Raw genomic sequence first — 9,876 nt, 5'->3', positions numbered from 1 at the left:
TACGTTGTGTGCCCCAAACTAATATTTATTTGAAATGCATTAGCCCCTTATATTATATATAAAAAAGTGGATTTATGAACCAATAGTAACAGCTTTTAGATTAAAAATTGTTTTTTAAATGTTTTAATCTTTTAAATCACATAGAAAATGAAGTGAAGTTATAAACCATTATTACAATACTACTTGCTTTTATAATTGTTCATGTATTTACTTTTATTAAGATTATTATTTCTATATATGCCTTCTAGTTACTGTCTAGTGTCCTTTCAATTCAACTTGCCGGGCTCCCCTAAGCATTTCTTATGGGACAGGTCTCGTGGTAAGAAACTTCTTCAGCCTTTGTTTATCTGCAAATGCCTTAATTTCTCCCCCAATTTTGAAGAACAGTCTTACTATATATAGGGGTTTTGGCTGGTACTTTTTTTTTCTTTTTGCACTTTGAATAAATTGACCCACTGACCTCCCGACCTTTAAAGTTTCTGATGAGTAATATGTAGATAATCTCATTAAGAATCCTTTGTGTGTGATGAGTTGCTTCTCTGTTTTTAAGACTCTGTCTTCGTTTTTCAAATAATTATCATATGTGTCGGTGTGGGTTTTCTTTTTTGAGTTCATCTTACTTGGAGGTTGTTAAGCTTATTGGATGATTATATCAATGTCTTCTATCAATCCTTTGGGGAGTTTTCAGTCATTATTTCTTCAAATATTCTCCCTGCCCCCTTCTCCCTTCTCCTTTTGGAATTCCATATATATATATATATATATATATATATATATAATTTCCATTAAGTCTGTTAGATGGTATTCTACAGGTCCCTTAGGCTCTGTTCATTTTTCTTCAAATAATTTTTGACATGGGTTCCAAAACCATTCAATGGGAAAAGGGCAATCTTCAATAAATGGTGCTAGGGTCATTAGATATTCACATGCAAAATAATCAAATTGGGCCTTTACCTAAAATCATATACAAAAATTAGCTCAAAATGCATCAAAGGCCTAGATGTAATATCTAAAACATACAGTAAAAGCTTCATGAGATTGGATGTGGCAGTGATTTCTTGGATATGATACCAAAGACACAGACAACAATAGAAAAAATAAACAAATTGAACTTCATGAACATTTTTAAAAATTATGCATCAAAGACACTATTGACAGAATTAAAAGGTGATCCACAGAATTGGAGAAAATATTTGCTAATCACATATGTGATAAGGGGTAGATAACCAGAGTATACAGAGAACTCCTAAAACTCAACAACAACAACAGCAAAACAAACAACCTGATTCAAAAATAGGCAAAGGACTTATGTAGTCATTTCTCCAAAAAAGATATACAAATGGCTAATAAGCACATGAAAGAATACTTAGCATTACTAATCACTAGAAAAATGCAAATAAAAACTACAATAAGATAGCACCTCACATTATGATAATGAGACTAATGATAATAGCCTCATCAGAATGGCTACAAAAACAAAACAAAAAAAAAACAAAACCCAGAAAACAACTAATGTTGGCAAGAATGTGGAGAAGTCAGAACCCTTGTGCACTACTGGTGACAAGGTAAAATGGTACCACTGCTTGGAAAACAACGTGGTGATTCTTCCAGAAATTAAACATAGAATTATCATATGATGTAGCAATTTCACTTCTGGGTAGATATAGAAAACAATTGAAGCCAGGGTCTCAAAGAGATATCTGTATACCCATGTTTATAGTAGCAATTTTTACAATAGCCAAGACATGGAAGCAACCCAAGACACTATCAACAGATAAATTGGTAAGCAAAATGTAGTATAGGCATACGATGAAATATTATTGAAGCTTAAAGGGGAAGAAAATCCAAATATATGCTACAACATGGATGAACCTTGAGGACATTATGCTAAGTGAAATAAACCAGTCACAAAAAGACAAATACTGTATGATTCCACTTCTATGAGGTATGTAGAATCGTCAAAATCATAAAAACAGAAAGTAGAATGATGGTTGTCTAGGGTTGGGTGGATGTGGGAGAACAGACTCTCATTGTTTAATGGGTACAGAGTATCAGTTTTACAAGATGAAAGTGTTAGAGAAATGGATGATGCCAATGGTTGCACAGCATTATGAGTCTAATATCACTGATCTGCATACGTAAAATGGTTAAGATGGTAAATTTTATGTCATGTACGTTTTACAAAAATAAGAACATTTAAAAACACACTTATTATGTAAAATAGAAACTGTAAAAGTTTCTATCAGGATTTTGGCAATGTTTAGCTGAATACTTTGCTTCAGGGTCTCTCACAAGGCTGCAATCAAAGTTCAACTGGGGCAGAATTTTCTTCCAAGAGCATTCATTATAGGCAAGATTCAGTTCAATGTGGATTGTTGTATTAAAGGTCTTAGTTCTTTGCTCGTAGTTCGCCAGAGGCTACCCTCAATTTTTTGCTATGTGGACCTCTCTAACATGGTAACTTGTTTCGTGAAACATAGAAAGATACTCTGCTAGCAAGATAGAAGTTAAAGTTCTCTGTAATTGAATAATGAAAGTGACATCTCATCACTTTTGCTATATTGTATAGGTTAGAAGAAAGTCACTAAATCAACCTGCACTCATGGAGAGAATATTACATGAATGTGTGAATGCTAGGAGGTAGGATTATTGAGAAACTACCTATCACACTTCTCTAAATTCCCACCACATCTCTGACATGTGGTTTTCTGTGTAGTTATCCAAAGTACACGTTTGTATTAAAAAAAAAAAAAAAAAGGATCATGTTATTTCAAACCTTTGTATCTTTGTAAACTTGCCTTCTGCCTTGAGTGGCCCCCTAATCTGATCACTTGACTAACCTCTCTATTTTTTATTCATTTAATTACACTAGTTAAACTTAAATGTGATGCCTTTGTGTTCTCACAGCACCTTGTTCAAATATATATTGTTGCTCTTAACCCTGTAATCTAATTGTTTATTTACTCATAATCTCATTCCCTAAACTATTAATGTCCTGAAGCCCATATCTTTACTACAGTGTTTGAACCTTAGCACAGTGTCTGAAACATTATGATTGCTTAATTAATATATCTGGGGCAAATGAATGAGTATTATTTTCATCTTATAGATTAGGGAATTAAGACAAAATGAATCAGGGAGTTATTCAATATCTCACAGCTTATAAATTAGAAAGCCAATTTTCAAATAGATGCTCTTTATTCCATACATAGAAAGGTGGATCCTGACTCAGTTTGTTATTTGTATTATAGCCCCTATTGTTATTATTACTATTAATATTCTATTTTATGTCAACTGACTTCTTTTCCCTTGCACATAAGCAAGCTAGGGTCTCCTATAATTAAAGTAAGTTGGAGGTAGGAAGAAGACATTTTCTTGACCTTGATGTTCTTCTAGGTTATATTTTAACTTGTTTTTTTTATTCTCAAACATCCTCAAATTTATCATTAGAATTTTCCAAGTTTCGAATTTTCCAAGTTTTGTTGCAACTCCTATTTTTTTGAATTTCATCTTCACCATTTTGTTAACACCTGTGCTAAGTTGTCTAGTGGTTATATGTATGTGTGTGTGTGTGTGTGTGTGTTGTTGTTGTTGTTATTGCTGTTGTTGAAACCTGCTTGTGTATTTTCATTGAATTCAATTTAACTCTGGTTATTATTGACATTCCTTCCTGAAGCACTTTTTTCTGTGGCATTAAGATTAGTACTTCCCCTACCCATCCAACCACCCCCTTCCTCTCCTACCATTTCATACCTCTCGCTTAACTCGTAAGCCTTTTCCAAAACGCAATACTCATGTTGCTTTCATCTCATCTCAATGCTTCAACTAGATATTTTATGTTAATTTCCCAATTTATATATCAAATAATATCTCAATTCAAAATTACACTGTGTATAATTTCATAAAAGACCTTTTTACTTGAATAGTCTATTATCAACTGAAATCCCTTAATTTTATCATTTTTTTCAGCTTCCATTCTACCAGTAACCATTTCTCTTTCCCATACTAGTCAACAGTCTTGATTGTATTCTGCATATGACACATAGCACTTGTTTATGCCCTAACCTCTTTGAGTCTGGTCTTTTAAATCCTACAATGCTACCTTGTATAACACTCTGAGAAACTGATGACAGACAACTCATCCTAAATTATTTATCACTCTCCTTTTTACAACCTTCAGTGGTTATCAGTTTGTACATGATTACATCCATATTTCTTCATTCCTTAAAGTCTCAGTGTTTTCATCTGCAAAGGAGGGGAGTAATATACTCTAATTCCTGAGATAGAAGACTAGATTAAGTGAAATAAAATAGATATCCAGCTCATAGTAAATGCACAATAAATACATAAACTATTTTTAGTTTCTAAAATGCAGTTTCTACTTCAGCAGTCAAGTCTATTTGCTGTCTTATAAATTTGTCTGGCACACTTAGGCTTCAATGACTTAACCTACATAATTACTTCTATGACATTTTATAGTCCCCTTAAATAATCAAATTCTAATTATTCTTCAAAGTAATGATCTCGTTCTGACTCCTCCTTAAAGCCTTATCCATTTTGCAGTGAATGAGCTACTCTTCCTCTGTAACCATTTAACAGGTAAAGGTATTGTCTGTATCACTCAGTTGACTCTTAGCAGATTCTGTGCTTTGTTACAAATGGTTCCAGAGTATGCAATTTGTCTCTCTACCTGGAGACTAAGCTTCTTGAAGGCAGGAGGACATGTGTCTTCTCTTTATTATCTTCTGTTCTTTAGAACAGAACAATTGTCTGGCTTATCTGCCACTTGTCCCTACATGCCCCAAATGCTCTAGTCATTCTAGTCTCTTCAGCAAACCTGCCATGACATACTTACATATTCGGTCATGATGTTCCTACCATGTCCTTCCTTCTGTATTCATTTGAACCCTTTCTTTCAAGTGTCATCTTCTCCATGAAGTCTACTCAAATGTTTCAATCCCCGTATTCTTTCTCCTATAAATTCCTATAGTTACCATTATTACGTGGTCAGTACAAGGGCCATGACATGTACTTCTGAATCCTGTGTGGCATTTGACCCTCTGTCTAGGACTTAATAATGAATATTTATTGGTTGGTTGATTGATCAATAAGCATAATTTTCCTTTTATTTTATCATATTTTTATTTTATAAAAATATAGCCTAACAACATGTAAACTATTATTACCGTAAAGAGTAGTCAGAGAGAAGTCTATTGTTCTAGGCCTATGGTTAATAGGCATAACACATCCATATTCTCATAAGGATGCCAAATTAACATATAATTTCTTAAAAGATATTAAGTCAAACTATATCTTAAATGGGTAAAATATTTCACAAATGTGATATAAATTATTTCCCATACAACTACACCAGACACTTAAGTTTCATATATGTGGATTTTACTTTTTAAAAAAATGTTTTCCCAAGTTGCACTATTACAGAGATTTGCTTTCCTTCTAGGTGAGTCATCTTTTCATAATGATTCATAATCTTTTACAGAGTCCCTTAAAATCAGAATCGCTTTTATAAGAACAAATTTGAGGGGAAAAACACTTCTGTGCATTTACCATCAATTGTAAATAGATTCAAAGTGGTTGTTGAGATACATGGGTTTGACATCATCCTTAGAGACAGAAGGATAAGGGAAAAAATGTAACAAACTTTTGTTTGCTAATGGTCTTGCTATGCACTTACTGGTTTAACACCACATGCATCTTAATGTAAATAGCTTCTGAAGATGTTCATTTATAGGAAAACACTTTAGAACATATAAGAAAGGAAACAGTTATCTAGCCAATAATGAATTATCTAGCCAATAATGAGATATGCAGAAAAGTGTCAAGAATGTCTACTTCTTTGTCTGCAATAGCAACAGGACTATGTCAAATCTGTTGTTATTCTAATCTAGAACCACGTTGTATAAAGCAGGGTTTGGCCAACTATAGCCCATGGACCAAATTCCTCTCCTTTGCCTGTTTTCGTAAGTAGTTTTATTGGAACGTAGACACATCCATTCATTTATATATTGTCTATAGCCATTTTCACAACACAGAAGTAGAGCTGAGTAGTTTGACAGAGACAACAACATCTAAAATACTTACTATCTGGCCCTTTATACAAAAGGTTTACCAAACTCTACTTTAAAATATATTATGTAAAATTCTTAATCTGGGGTTTACCTGATGAATACATGCCATCTCTATCCTTATCAAGGGATTTGGAGAATCAATGAAAAAGACAATGGGACAGAAAAATGTGCATTTGTAATGAATTAACTAGTAATTCTTATCAAACATGTGGCTACTGTTGTAATTTGCAATATTATCATTATTGGTCAAATTTATTAAGCTTCTATTATGTGCTAAGCACCTTATATGCAGTATCTCATTTATTCCACACAAAAAACTTTGTAACATAGATACTATTTATTATAATGTCAATTTTTGAAATGACAAAACTGAAAAGCAAAGAGCTAAAGTAACTTGCCCAGAGTTACACACTGAAGAACAGGTAGGGCAGGAGTCAAAAAACAAATCTATTCAAATCTGCAATTCATGTTCTAAACCCTATGTTCAGTAGACAACCCTACAAACCGGGGAGAGAAACAAAGGACTATACAAAACTCGATTTCTGCCTGATCCTGCAGTAAGCTGTCTAAACAGTTGTTTATATTGCAGACAAAACAAATACATGTGGAGAGTAAACATATCTGATAACAATAACAATAACTTAAGCATATTCTTAAAATAACCCTGTATGGTAGATGCACCTGAATATGTATTCTGAGCTAAGGAATCAGCAGTGGCCAACCTGGAGATTTGTTCCTTGTCCATGAAGAGCATCTGAGCCTTCACCCCATCCTGTGGAACACAGGCCATACAGGGGATTAGGGCCCTGAGTTTTGGGTTAAATGAAGGCTGTCAGTTGGAGGTATTAAGTGAAAATGCTACATAAACTGCATGCTGTTTGTAAGTGGTTGTCATTTTCCTGCCCAGCCCACTGCCACTTGGCTGTGCCATTATCTTGTACAGCCCACTACCACTGGACTATAGGAAGGCAGATACATAAGGCCCACCACCAGTGGACTGTATGTAAGGTGAATATCTTGTCCAGCCTGCTGCCATTGGACTGTTTCTGTATGTAAGGCAGTTCTCCTATCCTGCCCTCTGCTACTGGACTCTCTTCCCTGTATATAATCCCCTAATAAAACCCCATGTCTCTTTAGCTGGCTCTGGGCCTCTTCTTGGGTATCTTGAACCTGATGCCTTCCTTATTGAGGTTAATAGGGGTTTGGCATCATACATTGACTGTGGGAGGCACTTGAGGCATTGTAAATTTATTGTTCTATATGATTTCCAAATCAACCTCTGAACTGAGCTCCATTATCCACCAGTTTTTACAAATGAAAAGAGAAAAGATTAGGCTACTTGTTGAAGGTCACACAGAAAATAACAACAGGTTCTCTGTTAAATCACTCTATAGTGTCCTACCCAATAGTCAATAAACAATACCTACACAACCAAAGCTTCAAACAACTTTTAAGTTTCTCACTCATAAATATGAGCAGATATCCAAGAAACATTAGACATCAAAGAAATATTCTAACATAAAAACAAGCAAACAAAAAGGAAGTAATCAAAGAGATTGAGGGAGCAAGATGGTAGAATAGAAGGCTCCACTGATTGTCTTCCATCCCCACAAGGACACCTAGTTAACAGCTGTCTACAAAGAGAAAAACACCTTCATAAGAACCAAAAATCAGGTGAGTGCCTGGTTTTAACTCTGTATCACTGAAAGAGGCACTGAAGAGACAGAAAAAACAGTTTCGAATCATGGACACCACCGCTCCTCACCCCCACAGCAGGGGCAGTGTGGTATGCAGAGCATCTCTGGGTACTGGGGGAGGGCACAGTAATGGTGAGGCATTGGACTCAGTACTGCCGTCCTGTTACAGCAGAAAGGAAAAGTGGACCATACTCTGTTGATGCCCGCCCATGGAGAAAACATTTAAACCAGCCCTAGCCAGAGGGGATCGCTGATCCCAGAGAACCAAACTTGAGTTCCTGGAAACTTTATTGCCGTGGGCTAAGTGCTTTGTGCTCTAAATAAACTGGAAAGGCAGGTTAGGCCATAAGTACTGTAACTCATAGGAAAGTCCTAGTACTAAACTGGACTCAGAGACAGTGGACTTGGGGGGCATATGACCTACTAAGATACCAACTAGGATGGCTAAGAGAGTGCTGGCATCACCCGTCCCATAACCCTAGTCTGCACAGTTTATGACTCCAAAAGAGAACCATTCCTTCTGCTTGAGGAGAGGAGATGGAAGAGTGGGAAGAACTAGTCTTGCGTCTTGGATACTACCTCAACCACAGCAGGATAGGGCACCAGTCAGAGTTGTGAGGCCCACAATCCAGGATCCAGCTCCTGGATGACATTTCTAGACACACCCTGGGCCATTGCCTTGGATGAAAAGGCCCAGTACTGGCATCACCTACTAGCTAAAGAGCCCTTGGGCCCTAAACAATCAGCAGTGATAACCAGGTACTAAGATGAGGGCCTTGGGTGAGCCTCTGAGACTTGCTGGCTTCAGGTGAGACTCAGCACATTTCTAGCTGTGGTGGCTGTGGGGCCAAACTCCTCCTGCTTGAGAAAAGTAGAGTGCAGAGTAAAGGGGACTTTGTTTGGCTCCTTAGGTACTGATGCGGAAGCAGGGCAGGGAGGTGCTGGGAGGAGAAGGGCTAGTCCCTGGCAAGGGCTCCACCCCTGGGCCTGTGCCCATGGACCTAGGTGAAGATGGGCACTCCTGCCTTGGAGCCCAAATGTTGCATTTCCCAAGACCACCTGGCCTGTCATGTCCCCATCATGTGCCTATAAAAACCCTGAGACCCCAGCAGGCACACACACAGGCAGCTGGACATCTAGAGGAGCATATCAGTGGAGCAACACATGGGCGGCTGGAGGTCAAGAGGAACACACTGGCGTAGGAGCACACCACCACAGGATCACACCACCACGTCAGCAGGCCATTGACAGGTGGAACAACATGGAGTTTGGCTGGGGCAGTCGTAGGAGAGCCCGGGCTGCCAAGTGGCCCAACCCCAGGGGAATACCATGTCCTTTCTGGCTCCACAGTCTGCTGAGAGCTAATTCTACTCACGAAAACCTTGCAGTCATTCTCCAAGCCCACATATGATCCAATTCTTCCCATACACCAAGCTAAGAACCCTGGAATACAGAGAGCCCTCTATCCTTGCAATAAGACAGGGATCTAGTTGAGTTGACTAACAGAAGCTGCTGATGGACAGATAAACTAAAAGAGCACCCTCTAACACATGCCCACTGGGGCTTCAGCTGTAAACATTCACCCCTAGACACTGCCATGGGATCAGAGCTCCATAGCCTGCCCATCTATATGCTCCCCTAGAGGTTTGAGCAGTGGGACACTGAAGAAGTGAGCCACACCCTCATCACACACCCTGCAAGGGGGACAAGAGAAATTTTCCCATGTCAATACCAGCACAGCCACAGGGCAGTAGAGCACCAGGTGGGTTCTTGGGGTCTCTGATTTCAGGACTTGAATCTTAGACAGCATCTTTGGGCCTCCCTGGGCCAGAAGGGAGCCCACTGCCCTGAAGAGTGAGCTCCAGGCCAGACAGTATTCACCACAAGCTGACTTCAGAGCCCTTGGGTAGCATCTTGGGATGTGCCGTGGGCCAGAAGGGAGCTCACTGCCCTTGGGCCTTAAGGGAACATCAGCAGTAGTGTGGCAGTATTCCCTGTGGCCTGGGTGGCAGTGGCTACAAAGTGAGGCTCCTCTGCCTTTGGAAAGGGTGGGGAACAGTGCGAAGGATTGTGTCTTGTGAATTGAGTGC

Source organism: Gorilla gorilla, chromosome 5, assembly GCF_029281585.2.
Source record: "Gorilla gorilla gorilla isolate KB3781 chromosome 5, NHGRI_mGorGor1-v2.1_pri, whole genome shotgun sequence".
NCBI classification, from domain to species: Eukaryota; Metazoa; Chordata; class Mammalia; order Primates; family Hominidae; genus Gorilla; species Gorilla gorilla.
This window is presented reverse-complemented; position numbering follows the sequence as displayed.